Source organism: Prionailurus viverrinus, chromosome B2, assembly GCF_022837055.1.
Source record: "Prionailurus viverrinus isolate Anna chromosome B2, UM_Priviv_1.0, whole genome shotgun sequence".
NCBI lineage: Eukaryota > Metazoa > Chordata > Mammalia > Carnivora > Felidae > Prionailurus > Prionailurus viverrinus.
Genome location: NC_062565.1, coordinates 8,386,442 through 8,408,292, shown reverse-complemented (window position 1 = coordinate 8,408,292; position 21,851 = coordinate 8,386,442). Strand labels below are relative to the sequence as shown.

Genomic DNA, 21,851 nt, shown 5'->3' with positions numbered 1-21,851 from the left:
AATATGATAATGGATTTCTTTATGTAAATAGATGTTTAAAATAGGTTTCTGGTCTATTTTAAAATGGATTATTATCAATCAACGACATTATCATAACTTGAATTTTTTTCATCTAACTTTAGAATGATGACTAGCAAAAATATAGTAGAAATATGACTCGTTTTCACTTCCTTCAAATAAATAAAATAAACCCAGTGATAGAAGTCCAATATTATGTTTTGTCCTAGATCCCCATAACACTTTAAAATTATATGAAGTTGAGCAGGATAATATGAGCTACTATTCAAGATTCTCTTCATTCTATTTTATTTCTTAAGGCAGAGGATTTGTGTCATAAAGGAGTTTCCTTCCTTCGTTCCTTCGTTCCTTCGTTCCTTCCTTCAACTTCCTTCCTTCCTTCCTTCCCTCCTTCCTTCCCTCCCTCCCTTCCTCCCTCCTTTTTAAAATATGGAACACTTCACGAATTTTTTGTGTGTCATCTGTGGGCAGGGGACATGTTAATCTTCTCTGTATTGTTCCAATTTTAGTATATGTGCAACTGAAGTGAGTGCAAGGATTTTTTTTTAAAAAATGAATTTTAGAGTCCTGTATTTTGGAACCAAAATTAAAAATCCAAAACTGGGGCAACTGGATGGCTCAGTCGGTTAAGTATCTGACTCTTGACTTTGGCTCAGGTCATGGTCTCATAGTTCGTGAGTTTGGGCCCCCACATCAGGCTATGCTCTGACAATGCAGAGCCTGCTTGTGATTCTGTCTCTTTCAATCAATCAATCAATCAATCAACCTCTCACTCTCTCTCTCTGCCCCTCCCCCCTTTCAAAATAAATAAACATTAAAAAATCCAAAACAAACCAAAGAAAATTGCATATAACTCTAACATAGTAAGACTGCAATAAAAGAAGTTGCCCCTCCCAAATGGAGTGATGCTCTGACACCCTACCTCTTCTCTCATCTCCTTTCATTCAGGATCACTTTGTGGGTATGACTGGGGCAAATCTCAGCACTGTCTTTGGGCAGGAGAAGAGGTTGAGAACAACCAGTTCTGAAGTATTAGATTACATTTTAGAAAACCTGGTTTTTGTTTCTTCAAGTCAATTAGCTGAATCATTCGGTCTCCATTTCTTACTCATGTTTTTTTTTTTTTTTTTTAATTAAAAAATTTTTTAAAGTTTGTTTTAAAAGAGAGAGCAAGCAGGGGAGGGGCCAGAGAGAGGGGGAGGGAGAAAGAATCCAAAACAGGCTCTGCAGTGTCATCACAGAGTCCGATGCGGGGTTTGATCCCACAAACCGGGAGATCATGACCTGAGCTGAGATCAAGAGTTGGACGCTTAGCTGACTGAGCCACCCAGGTGCCCCTCCATTTCTTGTTTGTAAAATGTTAGGCTTGAACTAGAAGGATGTACTTTTTGAGGGGGTGTGGGGTGTGTGTATGATTCTGGAGTCTTACTTAGCAACACTCAAACTTCAGAAACCCAGGAAATTCCCCCAACAGTCTCATAGAGTTTCTATAATGTCCTAACCCTAGAATTCTCTTCTAGTTCGAAGGAAAGGACTGTCTATCTTGTGATCCTCAAAATCTCCCAGCACAAGGCATTTCTCACAGTTGGCACCTAGAGAGAATGCAAATGCATAGAAAATTATTCAGATTAAGGAAGGTACAAATTGTCATGGCAACAAACACTATTTAATTGGTTCTTTGAAGCTCTTAATGGGTTTGGTGGCCCTATTCGTTATGTGGATCCATACATTTTGACTGTAGATCGTAGAAATCCTAATGATAATGAGATATAGTGACTTGTAGAACTCAAAGTTAGGAGACACACCTTAATCCGGTGGTGGTGTCTGCATTTTTCTGTGATTTCTTTGACTCTATCTTCCTTTGGCTTTAGCCTTAAGGTCAAATGGTCTTTAGTTCATAATCTGTAAAAGGAAGGGGTAATATTTTAAGAGACTATTTCCCCCAAACTCTCAGTGTATTTCATTGAATTTTATCCTTGTACAAGTATGAACTAATTCTTGGTTCCTTGAGAAAGCCGTGCATTAATTGGCTTAGGTCTGAGTTCCTGGGCTAACCGTTTATGAGAGGAGGAAAGGAATTACTTCCCTTTGATTAATCATGCCCTAGAATACTCTAGAATTGAAGACATAGTGAGTTCATCTTGACCTGAGAAAGGAGGATGACAGGAGGGAGGGGTCCATTCTTGAACAAAACCAGTATTCTTTTAGGACATGGAATGGGACCAAGTCCAGGGCGGGGTATACCAGCGTGTCCTGTCATTCACCCCCATTTCCACTCCCAAATAGCCGTATACATTTTTCCTCTTACGCGTGTTCTTAATGAAAATTTGCCCTTAGATGAAACGCTCTCACTGCCTCCCCAAAAAAGGACTTTTCCAGGTCTCATCTAGTTCCAACAGCAGGATCTTTAGTGATGTATTGTCTTCTTTCTCAAATCTGAGGGAGCATCTCATGGTCTTGCCCCCTGTGGCTAAAGAATAACATGTCTATCCATAGTGCTCAAGCCAGACCAGGGAGATTGCAGTAGACGTTCCCATGTTTAAAGGAGGATACTGGAAAAGTACACACAAGGATCAGTGATCACTCTTTCCTAGTCCAGGAGAGTTGAGTGCCCCTGTACTGGGAGAAGGTTAATTTCTTAGTGATTTTTATCTCTGAGAGTGTCTCCTTTTCCCTGGTCTCCCATGGCCTCTCAGGGGTGGCCTTTGAGAAGGACTGAACAACCATTGGAAACTGCAGCTGCACTAACTCTCTCACCTCTTGTGGGGAATCGGGAGGGAGGGACCTCAGGTTGCCTCAGATCTGTGGTTCTCAGTGTGGTCGGGACCAGCCACATAGCAAATTATGGGCTGTCACCCCAGACCTAATGACTCAGAACAGGGGCTCCAGTGGTATGTCCTTCAACACTACCTCCCAAAGCATCAAGTGCGCTTTCTAGTTTAAGAGCCATTGACTTAGACGTTTAGCGTTTTTTTGTGGTTTCTTTGGCAAATCAACTCCCTTAAAACTAAGTGGGCTACTAGTTGGTTTATGGTCAGTTCGATTTGCAGGAATCGTAGTAGCAGAGACCCTGCCTGGTCATTGTCTCTGAGCCTGTCAGAGCCTGCTCCTGCCCTGTCTTGGCCTCTGCTTGTTCCCTGTCTTTGTGCTGCACCTTAATCGCACTTTCACAAGGAAGTGTATTGTCATCTTTGTTAGGCACGGGTATGCCTGTTAGAGGGAGGTGCTTGGGAAAGGACCCTTGTGGGGGTAGGGCAGGTGGCTTCCAGGCTCCATTCTGCTCTCCTGGGAAATTTCTAACTTCACAGCCTCTGTTTCCGCTAGCATGGCTTTTTGGTTGGTTGGTTGGTTGGTTGGTTGGTTGGTTGGTTTGTGTCTGAACCGTACTGGAGTCCACATTACTGAACTTTGAGCTTTTTTGGGTTATAGAGGTGGAGAGGGCCTCTCATATCAAAGATCTGTTTCTCCCCTCCTTGCTTTCAGCCTGAGCTTATCTTTATCTAGGCTACAGGAAGCAGGCAACACATTTCTTCCGTCTTCATTTTTGTACCATTTACGTTTCTTTTTCTTGAAGCAGCCATAATAAATACTTGGAGCAGATCGTGAGATTTAAGGTATTGGCTCTTCGGTTAAGAGTGCTGATGTTAAACTCTATCAGAGTTAGAAACTGGTGCCACCAACAGATGGGAAGCAGATAAGGAAAAGCAAGTCCTTTCTCTCCTGTCTAGCCTTTCCATCTCCCGCTTTTGACCCATGGCCTCACGGGGTCAAGCTGGCAAAACATGGAATCCATGGAACAGAACTCAGCAATAAAGAACAATGCACTGTTGATACGCTCTACAGTATGGATGAAAGCGGTCAGACATAAAGGAGTGTACACCTTATGAGTCTATTTATATAAAACGCTACAAAACTAGTTTATCATGAATACTAATGGTGAGAGAAAGATGGGGTTCTGGCTCCTGGGCTGGAGAGGTGACAGACTGGATGGAAAAAAACCAAACGGACACAAGAAACCTTCGGGGTTGATAATTTCACAGATACATTCGTTTATCAACTGTCATCAAGGTGCACATTTTATTTTTCAGGGAGAGAGAGCACGTGTGCGTGCAGGGGAGGGGCAGAGAGAGAGGGAGACAGGGGCTCCAAAGCGGGCTCCGTGCTGACAGCAATGAACCCAATGCAGGGCTCAAACTCAGGATCCGTGAGATCATGACCTGAGCCCAAGTCGGAAGCTCAACCGACTGAGCCACCCGGTGCTGCAAAGTGCATCTTGTAAATATATGCAGTGTACTGTATGTCAGTTTTATCTCAGTAAAGCTAGTCAGATTACTAATACATTTCTCCATTACGATAATGCAGATGAAGCAAACAGTCTCCCCCTCCAAAATAAAACAAACCAAAACAACCCCTCGAATCTTTGTTACTGTAAGTAAAAAAGAGGTGGGTGCCTACACTCTTCCTGGCCCTTAATTAGTCTGCGTCCTGTAAATTCTTCCAACTTGCGTCTTCTTCTCTGAAAACCAGAGCCCCTACCACCTGTCTCAGGGATACCTCCCAAGGAGTCTGTGCACATCAAAAATGAGGTGAGAGAGTGTGTTATGTGAGTTAACACCATTCCTCCTCACAAGATCCCTCCTCCTGAGCATTGAAAAGATCCTTCAGGAGCTTCGATTTGGCCTCCTTTTCCTTCTATATAGATGCAAGGAGAAAGAGTATATGTCCCACAGATACGCTGTACCTGCATTTTTTGGTAGTGAGTTAGTTGGGTAACTGTGTCATTAATTTGAAGCTGTCTTCAAGAAATGGCAGTGGGAAAAGATACGTCTTGAAGCAAATCAGGCTGATGATGTGTGGCAAAGGCTGTTTGATTTTCTGAGTTTCAGTTATTCTGTTACCACACATGTAATAGATTGGTATATTATAAAAATATTTTCTCAAAAAAACCCCACAAAAAACAAAAACAAACAAACAAAAAAAAACAAAGGCCGGGGCACCTGGGTTGCTCAGTCAGTTAAGCGTCTGGATTTCAGCTCAGGTCATGATATCATGGTTCATGGCACTGAGCGTTGAGTTGGATTCTACACTGACAATGGGACGCCTGCTTGGGATTCTCTCTCCCTCTCTCTGCCTCTCCCCTGCTTGTACACACACGCTCTCGCTCCTCTCTCTCTCTCAAAATAAATAAATAAACTTGGAAAAAAATAAAAGCATCAAGAGGTAATCATATCTAGAAACTCACCTTTACACTACAGCTATCCCGTGGCAAGTTGAATGAGACAAGAAAGAGATAATCTTATTCCTGGCGTAAATACTCCGCTGGAGTGTGCATCTGGTGACTAGTGACTGTGCAGGGTTTATGGCTGTTTCATGTTAACATTTTTGTAGCTGACAAGTGACTTTTTTTTACAAATAAGAGAAAAAGAAAGTGGTTGAGTTTTTCCAGCAATGAAAGGATCCAAAAATGTCAATAGAATTTCTTTGAGAATTGACCGTGTGTTATATATGTTTTAGTTGCTTTTACTGATATCTTTCTTTTGTAGTGATGAAATCTAGATGACTTAGGATTCACCTTTGGTCATGGATATCAGGAGATACCAGTGGAAGCACTGTGCGTTAGCGTGGCAGTTTGAGTCTATCTTGAAGCAGCATGGTCTGGGGCGTCTTCGTTTCAAATCCTAGTCCCACCACTCATTAGCCTTTTATAAATTACTTAGTCACATTCTGTCTCAATTTCTTTATCTGTAAAAGAAGGGCAGTAACAACGCAGACCTCATGAGGCTGATTAAAAGGGCTCTAATATATGTAAAGTGCTTAAAATAGTGCCTTCCACGCAGTAAGCATTGTGTAACTATTGGCTTACTATTTATTACTATGCCAGCAAGAGTGTTTTATTTTTAGGACTCCATACTCGGAAAGATTTTTTTTTTTTAATACGGTGTATACAAATTGAGCATTTTTTAAAAAAATTTTTTTTCAACGTTTATTTATTTTTGGGACAGAGAGAGATAGAGCATGAATGGGGGAGGGGCAGAGAGAGAGGGAGACACAGAATCAGAAACAGGCTCCAGGCTCTGAGCCATCAGCCCAGAGCCCGACGCGGGGCTCGAACTCACGGACCGCGAGATCGTGACCTGAGCTGAAGTCGGACGCTTAACCGACTGCGCCACCCAGGCGCCCCACAAATTGAGCATTTAAACATGAATGTTTGTCAGAATGGAAATAGAGTTTTTGGGGAAAATACAGTAAGGCTTTTAACACTTGTTAGCAGGTTTGTCTTCACAAGAGTTAAAGCAATTTTCACTCCTATCAGCAATCAGTAAGCCTCCCTAGAAGTGGTATTATTAAGCTAAATTAGAATGTCTTTCTCTAAAAAAAAAAAATCTTAAAATGAACCCTTTTTCCTGATTTAATCTAGGGGGAAAAAGTAAAATAGGATAGGAGGTATTTGGGAATATAAGGAAGAATTATCCTATGCAATCTACTGAAAAACAGGAAGAAAAACCATTTAAGGGTAGGCAAGGGATCTACTCTGGGAAATGCCAATAAACAGCTTTCCTGTTAATTTGTTTCATACTGTTTGGGAGCTGTGGGCATTCAGGCACCTGGCTTGATCTATAATATTTGGATAAACCGTTGTACGTATTGCATCGGTTGATTCTTTTTTAAAAAAGGAAACATTCCATACCTTGGTGTTTGCCTGTATATCGAGGTTTACTGGGGAGACAGAGGTGTCCTACGACTTACTTTGGCCTCCTTCGGAGGGCAGCTTCCTTAGGGTTATGACCCGCCTTTTGGGAAGAAAGTTCTCAACTGGTATATTATTCATCTTGAAACTATTATTCTTTACTGTTCCTGTTCCAGTTCTTACATTTACGTTATTCCCTCCATCTGAGGTGTAAAATCCCTTTTGTGTCCTAATGTTTCTGAGAAACAGCATAATAGTTCTTTAAAAAGGATTAAATTCTATACTTAATAGGGGTAGCTTTTCTCTCTCCCTCTTCTTGCCCCAATAAAGAAAAAAAGGAGCTGTCACTGAATTGAGAGGGAATCCTACAGTCTTTCAAGGAAATACGGTGTAATATGTATGAAGGAGAATTGCACCAAAATATTGTGCAAGAGGCCTGAGTGGGAGACGCTTTCCTCCCACGGAGGTTTGGGTGGGACAGTTAGCTGTCCTTTTAGGACCTGCTAGTTCCCTCATTTTATCTCCAATAACTGATTGTTGTTGTGATCCTGCCTTAGTTTATACTCTCTAAAAGCTAGAGATGGACAATTGAATTTTACTTAATTTAGTGCTAACTAGAATTGAAATATTCAAATTTGGAGAATTTGTTGAAATTGGTGGGTAATTGCATAAATGCTTAGGCATTACTTTTCCATTTTGGCTTAAAACACCTCCTCTCTCTTCATTATGTAATTACACCATTATTTGACCCAAACAATTTTAAGTTATTTTCCCACACAGATTAGACAATTATCTGACTTTAGCTTTCTAGTTTCAACACAGTGGAAATAAAAGATTTTTTTTTCTTATCCCAGGATGTTTTGACCCATGTTAGAACAATACCTCTTATCCTAGGCGCCAAAATGTGGTACCTGTTACAAGTTATAGAATTAACTTCAGCTAGTGTTTCCTGTGAGATTTCACCCTGGCAGACGTCAGCCTCCAGAGCCACTGAGGAAGCAAAAACAATAAACTCTCCTTGCTGATATTCCTTTACTTTTTAATATATTCTGAGGTCTGTTATTCAGGGCTTGTTGTGGTTGTTGTTGATACATTCATTGCGAAGCCTTCAGGAGGTTAACCCCGAGGTAAGTCTTGGCTACAGATCACTTCCCACATATTGTCCTTCAGAATATTTGGAAGTGAACGGTGTGCCTGGGTGGCTCAGTTGGTTAACCATCCGATTCTCGACTTTGGCTCAGGTCATGATTTCACAGTTCATGGACCTGAGCCCCAGGTTGGGCTCCACGCTGACAGCATGGAGCCTGCTTGAGATCCTCTGTCTCAACCCCTCCCCTGCTCGTGCTCTAAATAAATAAACTTAAAAATAGTAAACTTAAAAAAAATTATTTGGAAGTGAAGCTTTAGCGTTCCTTAGTTCAATAGCAGTTAAATGTTAACTGTTAAGCCACAGGAAGTAAATAAAATGTTGTTTCTGATATCATTATGTAAATTTGCCTTCAGCTTTGTTATACGATAATGATACTACTTTTTACACGTACAGATTCCTTGGTTCCATGCTTGCATGTTCTGATTCAGTATGTTTGGTAAGGAGGCCGGGTATTTGTACCGAAAAGTCAAAAACCCAAACTAAAAACCAAAAACAACTAACAAGAAAAACACCCTCCAAGATGTTGAGAACATTTAATGGTGGAAATGGGGAAACTGTGTGTGTGTGTGTGCATGCGCCTGTGCACTCACACATGCTTGCTTGTATGTTTGTGCTTTTTATACATCCACTTGGCTATATATATATTTAAGTTTACTTCGTTATTTTGGGAGAGAGAGTGTGCATGCGAGAGAGGAAGGGGGGGGGGAGAGAGAGAGAGAGAGAGAGAGAGAGAGAGAGAGAAGGGGGGGAGGGAGGGAGGGAGAATCCCAAGCAGGCTTCATGCTGTCAAGTTCAGAGCCCGATGCAGGGCTTGAACTCATGACCAAGAGATCAAGACCTGAGCCCAAATCTAGATTAGAATGCTTAGCCGACTGAGCCACTCAGGTGCCCTGAAAGAATAAGTCATATATATTTGTTATTTACAAATACACATGCCTTGATGTGATCACATATGGCTATTCAGGATTAATACACACAGCGGGTAAATAAAGTCTACTGTGGTAGGAGATACATAATTGCCTTCAGGGGCCCTATTTTGTTTTTAGTTTGGATATTCATAAGTTATTTCATGTCTGTAGTAGAGTCAGGTTGTACCTGTCTTCCAGGTCAGCCTGGAAGACCTTTAATGGTCAGCCAGGTATTTTTGCTTTGCCAACGAGTATAATTTGGTGACTGTAAGTATCTTTGGTGCTGTCTTTGAATGGTGCAGATACTAGCTCAGCATTAATCTTTTGTACTGGTTTCATTGTTGTATGAAACTAAAAATAGCATTGTAGGTGGGGTAGAGGAAACATTTTGGGAAACTGTGTGCTTTATGGTTGACAGAATGTCATCATCTTCCACCATGCTATTTTGGTAAACTCATTAAGAAAACAGTTGTTGCTAGTAGGGGTGTGGGACTTTGTCTCCCGGGGAGTGAACCACTAGCTGCAAATAGAACATACTGAAAATCCAACTGGAATTATTACTGTTACTGTATTTCTATATGTATCAGTTGGTGTGTCATCTGACTCAGGATAATATTCAGTGAAGCCTTTTTTTTTTCCTTGCTATTTTTTATCTGTACGTCTTCAGTTGTAAAGATTATTATAGAAATGCAAGGAAACTTAGATAGATGACATAGAATGATCTGCAGCAGTGTTTTTTGTAGACCAGCTTGGATTTTTGCTGGTTGCTGGTGAAATGAGAGATAGGAGGAAAATCTAGTGAACTTTTCCTGAAGGTAAATGTGTGATCCTTCGTCATGACACTCCTACTATTTTAGTGTCAAGATAGACTACTTTTAATTAAAATAATGACAGTACAGAGTGGTTTAAGTTTTTTTTTTTTTAATGTCTTGTCTCCATACTGTTTTCCAGAGTGGCTGCACCAGCTTGCATTCCCACCAACAATGCAAAAGAGATCCTCTTTCTCCCCATCCTCAACAACATCTGTTGTTGCCTGAGTTGTTAATGTTAGCCGTTCTTACAGGTGTGAGGTAGTATCTCATTGTGGTTTTGATTTGTATTTCCCTGATGATGAGTGATGTTGAGCATTTTTTCACATGTCGTTTGACCATCTGGATGTCTTCTTTGGAGAGGTGTCTATTCATGTCTTCTGCCCATTTCTTTACTGGTTTATTTGTTTTTTGGGTGTTGAGTTTGATAAGTTCTTTACAGATTTTGGATACTAACCCTTTATCTTATATGTCGTTTGCAAATATCTTCTCCCATTCTGTTGGTTGCCTTTTAGTTTTGCTGAGTGCTTGCTTCGCTGTGCAGAAGCTTTTTATTGTGATGAGGTCCCAGTAGTTCATTTTCGCTTTTGTTTCCCTTGCCTCCAGAGACATGTTGAGTAAGCAGGTGCTGCTGCCAAGGTCAAAGAGGTTTTTGCCTGCTTTCTCCTTGAGGATTTTGATGGCTTCCTGTCTTATGTTTAGGTCTTTCATCCATTTTGAGTTTATTTTTGTGTATGGTGAAAGCAAGTGGTCCAGGTTCATTCTTGAATTAGATTAGTTGGCCATACGTTTGTGGGTCCATCTTTGGGTTCTCTATTCTGTTCCATTGATCTGAGTGTCTGTTCTTGTACCAGTACCATACTGTCTTGATGATTACAGCTTTGTAGTGTAGCTTGAAGTCTGCGATTGTGATGCCTCCTGCTTTGGTTTTCTTTTTCAAGATCACTTTGGCTATTTGGGGTCTTTTCTGGTTCCATACAAATTTTAGGATTATTTGTTCTAGCTCTGTGAAGAATGCTGCTATTATTTTGATAGGGATTGCACTGAATATGTAGATTGCTTTGGTAGTACTGACATTTTAACAATATTTGTTCTTCCTATCCAGGAGCATGGACTCTTTTTCCATTTTTTTGTGTCTTCTTCAGTTTCTTTCATCAGCTTTCTTTAGTTTTCAGTGTATAGATTTTTCACCTCTTTGGTGAGATTTATTCCTAGGTATTTTATGTTTTTTTGTGCAACTGTAAATGGGATCGATTCCTTGATTTCTCTGATTTCTGTGTGTTGATTTTATATCCTGAAATTTTGCTGAATTCATGAATCAATGCTAGCAGTTTTTTGGTGGAATCTTTTGGGTTTTCCATATAGAGTATCGTGTCATTTGCAAGGAGTGAAAGTTTGACCTCTTCCTGGCCGATTTGGATGCCTTTTATTTCTTTGTGTTGTCTGACTGCAGAGGCTAAGACTTCAATATTGTGTTGAATAACAGTGGCAGGAATGGACATCCCTGTCTTGTTCCTGACCTTAGGGGGAAAGCTCTCAGTTTTTCTCCATTGAGGATGATATTAGCATAGGGTCATTCATATATGGCTTTTATGATCTCGAGGTATGCTCCTTCTGTCCCTACTTTCTTGAGGGTTTTTATCAAGAAAGGATGCTGTATTTTGTCAGATGCTTTCTCTGCATCTATTGAGAGGATCATATGGTTCTTTCTTTTATTGATGTGATGAATCACGTTAATTGTTTTGCAGATATTGAACCATCCCTGAATCCCAGGTATAAATCCCACTTGGTCATGGTGAATAACCTTTTTAATGTATTGTTGGGTCCAGTTGGCTAATATCTTGTTGAGGATTTTTGCATCCATGTTCATCAGGGAAATTGGTCTATTTTTCTCCTTTTTAGTGGGGTCTCTGTCTGGTTTTGGAATCAAGGTAATGCTGGCTTCATAGAAAGAGTTTAGAGGTTTTCCTTCCATTTCTATTTTCTAGAACACCTTCAAGAGAATAGGTGTTAACTCTTCCTTAAATGTTTGGTAGAATTCCCCTGGAAAGCCATCTTGGCTCTAGACTCTTGTTTTTTGGGAGATTTTGGATGACTAATTTGATTTCTTTATTGTTTCTGGGTCTGTTCAGATTTTCTGTTTCTTCCTATTTGTTTTGGTAGTGTGTATGTTTCTAAGAATTTTTCCATTTCTTCCAGATTGCCCATTTTATTGGTGTATAATTGCTCCTAATATTCTATTGTTCTTTTTATTTCTGCTGTGTTGGTTGTGATCTCTCCTCTTTGATTCTTGATTTTATTTATCTGGGTCCTTTGCTTTTTCTTTTTGATCAAACTGGCTGGTGGGTTATCAATTTTGTTAATTCTTTCAAAGAACCAGCTTCTGGTGTCATTGATCTGTTCTATTGTTTTTTTTTGTTTTGTTTTGTTTTGTTTTTTTGGGTTTTTTTTTTTGGTTTCCATAGCATTGATTTCTTCTGTAATCTTTTATTTCCTGTCTTCTGCTGGTTTTGGGTTTCATTTGCCATTATTTTTCCAGTTCCTTAAGGTGTAAGGTTAGGTTGTGTATCTGAGATCGTTCTTCCTTCTTTAGGAAGGCCTGGATTGCTATCTAATTTACTCTTATGACTGCCTTTGCTGTGTCCCAGAGGTTTTGGGTTGTGGTGCTATCATTTTCATTGACTTCCATACACTTTTCAATTTCTTCTTTAACTGCTGGGTTAGCCCATTCATTCTTTATAATAGAATGTTCTTCAGTCTCCAAGTATTTGTTACCTATCCAAACTTTTTCTTGTGGTTGATTTCGAGTTTCATAGTGTTGTGGTCTGAAAATATGCATGGTATGATCTCAATCTTTTTGTGCTTACTTAGGGCTGATTTGTGTCCCAGTATGTGATCTATTCTGAAGAATGTTCCATGTGCACTGGCGAAGAATGTATATTCTGGATGAAATGTTCTGAATATATCTGTTAAGTCCATCTGGTCCAGTGTGTCATTCAAAGCCATTGTTTCCTTGTTGATTTTTTGATTAGATGATCTGTCTATTGCTGTGAGTGGGGTGTTGAAGTATCCTGCTATTATGGTATTACTATCGATGAGTTTCTTTATGTTTGTGATTAATTGATTTATATATTTGGGTGCTGCCACATCTGGTGCATAAATGTTTACAATTGTTAGGTCTTCTTGGTGGATAGACCCCTTAATTATGATAGAATGCCCTTCTGAATCTCTTGATACAGTCTTTATTTTAAAGTCTAGATTGTCTGATATAAGTATGGCTACTCCGGCTTTGTTTTGTTGACCATTAGCATGATAGATGGTTCTCCATCCCCTTATTTTCAATCTGAAGGTGTCTTTAGGTCTAAAGTGGGTCTCTTATAAACAGCATATAGATGGATCTTGTTTTCGTATCCATTCTGTTACCCTATGTGTTTTGATTGGAGCATTGAGTCCATTGACATTTTAACATGAGTACTGAAAGATACGTGTTTATTGCCATTATGATGCTTGTAGAGTTGGAGATTCTGGGGTGTTCTCTGGTGCTTTCTAATCTTTGTTGCTTTTGGTATTTATATATATATATATTTTCATCTTTTCTCCCTTCAGAGAGTCCCCCTTAAAATTTCTTGCAGGGCTGGTTTAGTGGTCACACACTCCTTTAATTTTTGTTTGGGAAACTTTTTATCTTTCTATTTTGAATGACAGCCTTGCTGGATAAAGAATTCTTGGCTGCATATTTTTCTGATTCAGCACGTTGAATATATCCTGCCACTCCTTTCTGGCCTGCCAAGTTTCTGTGGGTAGGTCTGCTACAAACCTGATCTGTCTTCCCTTGTATTTTAGGGACCTTTTTTCCCTTGCTGCTTTCATGATTCTTTCCTTGCCTGAGTATTTTGTGAATTTGACTATGATATGCCTTGTTGATGGTTGGTTTTTGTTCAATCTAATGGGGGTCCTCTGGCCCAGTTGGGCAGGGCTCAGTGTAACAGCTCTGTTCTCCACTAGATGGCGCTGCTAGCCTACTGGGATGGATTGTTGTGGCGCTTGTAGGTACGTATGCGCATGCGCGGGAGTGGTGAAAATGGCGGCACCCAGCTACCCAGTCTCTAGTATTGGAACTCTGTTCTTCCCATCAACAATTGTGCACCTGTCCTTTGTCTTCAGCTTTCCTCCACTCCCCACTTTTTCACTGTCCGTGACCAGGCCCCAGGCAGTACCTCTCTCCCAAGTTTTGTCTCAGATGCGGCTTTTTTCCCCGGCCCCTTACTTCTGGGGGACTGCGGCTTTCACCCGTTCTGCCCCTCTGCAGGAGGGTCTCATTGAGCAATGGTCGAATGTCGACTGTACCCAGGAACGCTTGCTGGACCCTGCTGCTGCCGGTGCCCCGAGACTGCGGCCAGGTGCCAGCCCACCCTAGAAAAAGTTCGTGAGACAGTGTAGCAGCAGCTTTTCAGGGATTATGGAAAATCACAATACACATCTGGCACCAGGCTTCATCCTTCACAACCTTGTTCCAATACCAGCAAATGTGGCCATTTTTCTGGGGTCTGCTGGGGCCAGGTGGCCTCAACAGTCTCTAACAAATGTCCTTCCAGCAGTGGAACTGCTTTTCCCCGTGTGGCCTGAGAACGTCCGGATCCCTCTCTGTTCCTGGGGATTTGCCCTTCCCACCAGAGCACCACCAGGTATCAAGCTGTGGAGTTGCAGACTCTACGCTCCCCTTGTTTACAGTCTTAATGGAATTTAAACCCTCTCCTTTCTCCTTTCTCCCTTTTTAGTTTAGTCCCTGTGGCTGTTTCCAATTTTCCACTTTCTCTCCAGCTGCTTTTGGGGAGGGGTGCTTTTCCCATATCTCCCCCCTCCCCTGTCTCTGTCCTCTCTCTGCCAGCAAAAGCACCTCTCTGCCCTCCGTGGCTTCTCTGTCCCCAAGTTCACCTCTTTGCACCGTGTACATGCTGAATTCTGTGGTTCAGGTTGTGCAGATTGTTGTGTTAATCCTCTAATCATTTTTTTAGGTGTGCAGGATGGTTAGTGTTGGTCTGGCTGTATTTCATGGACGTGAGACACACAAAAAACTTCCATGCTGTTCCCAAGTGTGTGCATTTTAAATTTGACACCTCAGGGTCTGGGAACTGCAGATGGAAAATGTATAGACAGGTGCATTGAAAATGGATGGTTTGATGAATATTCTGGCTCTTTGATTTCTTTTACTGGCTAGTAATATTTGGCGTGGTGTACACATTGTATTGTGTTTATATCCTGTGTGTGGTCCCTGGGCCTAGAGTGCTTAGGCTTGGAGGTTCCGTTTCCTGTTCCCAGCTGCCTGACCTTGAAGACGAATGAGCTGGCTGATCCTTTGGCTTGGCGAGATCCATATTATCTCCTTGGGACTTCTCCATTCCCGACTTCCCTTTCCCTGCCTCATTGTGTATTGTGCTGGATTTCTTTCCCGGAAGATCCAGTTGTAAATGCCAGCTCACCTTTTTGCTTAGCCCTGCTTTTGGCTCTGTAACCAGGTATTGGCTTGACAGCTGGTCTGGTTTATTATGAAATCACAATAGCTTTGAGTATCGATACTCTAATTGTATACAACACACTGTGTGAGATGTTATGACATTCAGTAAAATGAGTAAAGTATATACCTGTTCCTTAAGTAAATTCTAAACCACGTAATCATGTATATGGTTTTCTTCCTTTTTTATGTTGTGGTAAAATACACATAATGTAAATTTCACCAACTTAACTAGCTTTTAAGTGTACAGGTGACTGGAATTAAATACATTGACATTTTTGTGCATCCATCCCAACATCCATCCCCATAACTCTTTCCATCTTGTAAAACTGAAACTCTGTACCCCTTAAACACTAACTCCACATTCTTCCCTTCCCACAACCTCTGGCAGCCATATTAGTGGACTCCATACAGCATTTGTCTTTTTGTGACTGGCTTATTTCATTTAGTATATAATGTCGTCAGAATTCATCAGTAGTGTAGCATATTGCAAAAATTTTCTTTCTTTCTATGGGTGAATAATATTCCATTGTGTTTTCCTTCTCTGTCCATTTTTCCACGGACACTTGGGTTGATCCCAAATTTTAGCTATTGTAGGTAATGTTGCTGCTATGAATATGGGTGTATAAATATCTCTGAGACCTGCTTTCAGTTCTTTGGGGTATATACCTAAAAGTAGAATTGCTGGGGAATTCTTTTTTAATTTTTTGAGGAACTGCCATATTATTTTCCACGGTGGCTGTGCCATTTTCCATTCCCAGCAACTGTACACAGGGCCCCAGTTTCTCTGTATATTTGCCAACATTTACTATTAGTAGTGGCTGTCCTAATGGATTGTCGCCGTTGTAATGGGTGTGACATGCTATTTTATTGTAGTTTTGATTTTCATTTCTCTCATGATTAGTCATGTTGGGTATCTTTTCATGTGCTTATTGGACATTTGTCTATCTTTGGAGAAGTGTTGCAGTTCTCTGCCCATTTTTGAATTTGTTGTTGGTTTTGTTGAGTTTTAGAATTTCTCTGTATATTCTACCCATCTCTTATCAAATATATGATTCGCAGTTACTTTTTTCTGATTCTGTGGGTTGTGTTTTTACTCTGTTGATAGTAAGTGTCTTTTGGAGAAAAAAATAATTTTTTAACTTTTCTTAAAGTCCCAATTTATCTGTGTTTTCTTTTGTTGCCTGTGCCTTTGGTGTCATATCCAGGAAATCATTGCCAAATCCAAGGTCATGAAGCTTTTGTTGTACGTTTTCTTCTAAAAGTTTTATTGTTTTTTGTCTCACATTTACCTTTCGATCCAATATTGAGTTAAATTTTTCATATGGTGTTAGGAAAGGGCCCAAGTTCATTATTTCGCATGTGTATATACAGTTTTCTTAGCATGATTTGTTGAAACAATAGTCTGTATCTCATTGAATGGCCTAGGCACCCTTGAGAAAAATCATTTGACTATTTATGTGTGGGTTTATTTCTGGGTTCTCTATTCTATTCCATTGGTCTGTATGTCTGTGTTACACCAACACCATACTGTTTTGATAACTATAGCTCTGAACTCAGTTGTGAAATCAGTAGTGTGAACTCTTTAGTTTTATTCTTTTTCAAGTTTGTTTTGGCTGTTTGGGGTCCCTTGAGATTCCGTTTGAAATTTAGGATTTTTTTTTATTTGTGCAAAAAACCTCATTGGGATTTTGATAAGGATTGCATTGAGTCTATATATCACTTTGGGTAGTATTGACGTTTTAACAACAATCATCCAATCTGTGACCATGTAGTGTATTTCTATTATGTCTTTTTCAATTTCTTTCAGCAGTGTTTTGTATCTTTTTTAAGTCTTTCACCTTGGTTAATTGCTAAATATTTTACTTTTTCTTTTTTAAAAAAATTTTTTTTTTAAAAATTTTTTTTTTTTTTTAACGTTTATTTATTTTTGGGACAGAGAGAGACAGAGCATGAATGGGGGAGGGGCAGAGAGAGAGGGAGACACAGAATTGGAAACAGCCTCCAGGCTCTGAGCCATCAGCCCAGAGCCTGACGCGGGGCTCGAACTCACGGACCGCAAGATCGTGACCTGGCTGAAGCCGGACGCTTAACCGACTGCGCCACCCAGGCGCCCCTAAAAATTTTTTTAAGGTTTGTTTATTTTTGAGAGAGAGAGAGCATGAGTCGGGAGGGGCAGAGAGAGAGGGAGACACAGAATCTGAAAGAGGCTCCAGGCTCTGAGCTGTCAGCACAGAGCCTGACGTGGGGCTTGAACTCATGGACAGTGAGATCATGACCTGAGCTGAAGTTGGACGCTCAACCGACTGAGCCACCCAGGTGCCCCAATATTTTACTTTTTCTGATATGGTTGTAAATGGAATTATTTTTGTAATTTGCTTTTCAGATTTTTCATTGTTCGTGAAATATAACTTTTTTGTATATTGATTCTGTATCCTGACACTTTGCTGAATTAATTTGTTCTAAGTTTTGTGTGTGTGTGTGGGGGGGGGGATTTTCAGGATTTTCTACTTAGAAAATCATATCATCTGTAAACAGATAATTTTACTTCTTCCTTTCCAATTTGGGTGCCTTTTGTTTCTTTCGCTTGCTCAGGCTACAACTTCCAGAACAATGTAGAATAGAAGTGGTAAAAGTGGATATCCTTGGCTTGTTCCTAACTGTAAAGGACAAGATTTCAGTTTACCTGGAGTGTGATGCTCACTGTGAGTTTTTCCACTTACGGCTTTTATCATGCAAGGAAGTTTTCTTCTATTCCTAGTTTGTTGATTGTTTTTAGCACAAAACAGTGTTAAATTTTGTCAAGTGCTTTTTCTGCATCATTTGAGACAATCATGTGTTGTTTTTTCTCCTTAATTCTGTTGATGTGGCATATTATATGGGTTGATTTTTGTATATTGAACTATCCTTATTACATTCCAGTAATAAATCCCACTTAGTTTTAATGTATAATTCTCTTAATGTGCTAATGAATTCTGTAGCTAGTATTTTGTTGAGGACTTTTTGCATCAATGTTTATAAGAGATACTGGTCTGTAATTTTCTTTTCTTGTGGTGTCATTGTCTAAATCATAATGCTGCCATTATAGAATAAGTTAGGGTGCATTCCCTTCTCTTCAGTTTTTTGGAAAAGCTTGAGAAGGATTTGGTATTCTTTCTTTCTCTTTTTTTAAGTTTATTTAATGATTCATTTATTTTGAGAGAGAGACAGAGAGAGAGAGTGAACACATGCATGCACGTGTGAGAAGGGAGGGGCAGAGAGAGAGAGGGAGAGAGGGAGAATGGGAGAGAGGGAGACAGAGGGAGAGAATATCCCAAGAAGGCTCTGTGCTGTCAGTACAGAGCCCAACTTGAAGCTCTATCTCACGATCACGAGATCGTGACCTGAGCCCATATCAAGAGTCCTGTGCCTAACTGACTGAGCCACCCAGGCATCACAAGGATTAGTATTCTTTAAATGTTCGGTAGAATTCATCAGTGAAGCCATCAGGTTTCAGGCTTTTTTTGTTAGGAGATTTTTGATTACTGATTCACGTTTTTGGTACTCACATACCTATTTAGACTCCCTATCGCTTCATGACTTGTTCTTGGTAGGTTTTGTGTTTTCAGGAATTTGTCCATTTCAACCGGCTATCCAGTTGGTTGATACACACTTGTTCATAATATTCTCTTATAATCCTATATATTTCTTTTGAATTGGTAGTAATTGGGGTTCCTGGATGGCTCAGTCCATTAAGTGTCCAACTTCGGCTCAGGTCATGATCTCACAGTCTGCGGGTTCGAGCCCTGCGTCAGGCGCTCTGCTGACAGGTCAGAGCCTGGAGCCTGCTTCGGATTCTGTGCCTCCCTCTCTCTGCCCTTCCACTGCTCACTCTTTATCTCTCTCAAAGGTAAATAAACTCTTAAAATGATAATAATTAAAAAAAAGCTAAAAAAAAAACTAGAATTAGTAGTAATGTCCCACTTTCATTTCTGATTTTAGTAATTGAAGTCTTTTTCCTTAGTCCATCTAGCTAAAGGTTTGTCAGTTTTGTGGATCTTTTCATAGAACCAGGTTTTTTGTTGATTTTCTCTGGTGTTTTTCCATTCTCTATTTCGTTTATGTCATCACTCATCTTTATGATTTCCTTCTGCTAGCCTTGGTTTTAGTTTCTTCTTCTTTTTTCCTTTTCCTAAGTTCTAAATTTGGGTGTTGATATGAGATCTTTATTTTTTTGGTACGTGTTTATAGCTCTAAATTTTCTCCTTAGCATTGCTTTCTGTGCCTCCTGTAAGTTTTGGTATTTTGTTTTCCTTCATCACTGTGTTCTCCTTTTCCATTGGTTGTTTAAAAGTGTATCGTTTAACTTCCACAGTTCTGTGAATTTTCCAGTTTTGTTGTTGATTTCTGATTTCATTCTTTGTGTTCAAAGAAAATACTTTAAAATCTATGGAGACTTAATTTGTGGCCTCACATATGGTCTGTCCTGGAGCATGTACCATGTGTGTTCTGTGGCTGCTGATAGAGTGTGCTGTTTGATGGCTTTTATGGAGAGTGCAGTATTAAAGTCTCCAACTACTTTTGTACAACTGTGTCTTGTTTCAATTCTGTCTATTTTTGCTTCATATTTTGATGGTGTGTCACTGGGGTATAAATGTTTATACTTGTTTTATCTTCTTGATGTATTGAATCTTTTATCAGCTTATCATGTGCTTCTTTGTCTTTTATAACTTTTTTTATTTAATGCCCCTTGTATCTGATATTAGTATAGCAACCCCTGCTCTTTGTAATTGCCTGGAATATTTTGTTCCATCCTTTTACTTTCAAACTATTTGTTTCTTTGGATCTAAAGTAAGTCTCTTGTAGCCAGCATATAGTTGGTTCATGTGTTTTTATTAATTCGGCCAACCTCCATCTTTTGATTGGAGAATTTAATCCATTTGCATTTAAGTTAATTACTGATAAGGAGGGACTGACTTCTGTCTTTGTGCTGTTTTCTACATGCCTTATACAGCTTTTGCCCCTAATTTCTTGCATTACTGTTTTCCTTTGTCTTTAGTTGATTTTTTATAGTGAAAATTTTAAGTAACTTCCTCATTTCCTTATATTTATATTTTATATCTGTTTTCATTATGGTTACCATGGAGATTGCATTCAACATCCTAAGATTATAACACTAATTTGAATAGATACCAGCTTAACATCAGTAACATACAAAAACTGTTCTCCTTCACAACTCCAGCCCCACGTCATTTGGTTGTTGATGCTGAATCCCTCTAGTGAATTTCTCATTTTTCTTAACTGTACTTTTCAGCTCCAGAATTTTTTTTTTTACTTTGTGTTCTTTTATTGACATTACTATTTTTTATCCATTGTTTTCTTTTTTTTTTAATTAAAAAAAGTTTTTTTTAATGTTTATTTTTGAGAGAGACAGAGAGAGTGCGCATGGGGGAGGGACAGAGAGATGGAGACACAGAATCCGAAACAGTCTCCAGGCTCTGAACTGTCAACACTGAGCCAGATGTGGGGCTTGAACCCATGGACCATGAGATCATGACCTGAGCTGATGTTGGACGCCCAACTGACTGAGCCACCCAGGTGTCCCCCATCCATTGTTTTCTTGATTTTTACATATTTTAATTATTTTTTGTAACATCTTTAAAACAACTTTTTAAAAAAATGTTCATTTATTTATTTTGAGAGAAAGTGCACATGTGTGAGCGGGAAAGGGCAGGGAGAAGGAGAGAATCCCAAGCAATCTCCATGCTCAGCATGGAGCCCGATGCGGGGCTCTATCTCACAACGGTGAGATGACCTGAGCCAAAATCTAGAGTCAGATGCTTACCCAACTGAGCTGCCCAGGCACCTTTAAGACAGTTACTTTGTTTATTATTTTTAAAAATTTTTTTCCTTTTTTTTTCCCTTCAATATTTGTTTATTCTTGAGAGAGAGAGACAGAGTGTAAGCAGGGGAGGGACAGAGAGAGAGAGAGACACAGAATCCGAACTCAGTCTCCAGCTGTCAGTAGAGAGCCTGATGCAGGGCTCGAGCTCATGAACTGCAAGACCATGACTTGAGCCAAAGTCGGACACTTAACCGACTGAGCCACCCAGGCGCCCCGAGACAGTTGTTTTAAAGTCTTTGTGTAGTATATCCACCATAGATCTCTTTTAGGGACAGTTTCTGTTGATTTATATATATTTTTCCTGTTTCTTCGTATGCCTTGTGAATTTTTTTCAGCACCTAACGTTTGAATCTAATAATTCAAATGGAAATCAGATTCTCCCCCTTCACAGGTTTGTTGTTCATTTGTTATTATTTATTTTTTAATTGTTGTAGGTTCTGTTTGTGCTGAGAATCAGCCTGAGGTGGGAACCTAAGATCTTCTCCGTTCTTTTCTGATCCTTCTTCTGGTCGTATGTGGTCACTTTCTAATTTGCACATACGCGGAGTTGTTTCTGAGTGTCCTAATCTTTAATATCTGCTTCCCCATAGGGGAAAAAGTGAAAAATGAAGGGAGAAGTAGGGACGAGGAGTCTTTACATCTTCCAGCAGTCACTGCAGTTCAGCTGGAGAGGCGGGGACTTTGAAAGGTGTGGGGAGGTGCAGCAGTGTCTTTTGCCTCCCTGATAGGAAGCAGCGATGGGAGCAAGAATCCTGATAGCTTGAGGGCAGGGTCCTCCCCCGCACCCACATGCTGTGTGCGACCTGTCTCTGGGTGAGGCATGGGTAGGGTGGGAGCTGCTACTGTGCTACCGGCTGACCTTATCCGCAAGTTGCCGTCCAA

The 21,851-nt window shown here is 40.1% G+C and overlaps 1 protein-coding gene and 1 non-coding gene across 9 annotated transcripts in view; one reads left to right on the top strand and one right to left on the bottom strand.

Annotated features, from left to right (window-relative positions):
- The window catches only part of CDKAL1 (CDK5 regulatory subunit associated protein 1 like 1), a 712,098-nt gene that overhangs the window by 276,302 nt on the left and 413,945 nt on the right, over nucleotides 1-21,851 (top strand). The gene's annotated exons all lie outside the window — the stretch shown is intronic.
- On the bottom strand, nucleotides 442-553 carry LOC125166872 (U6 spliceosomal RNA). Its single transcript, XR_007152581.1, has one exon. It is a non-coding gene; the product is annotated as a U6 spliceosomal RNA (small nuclear RNA).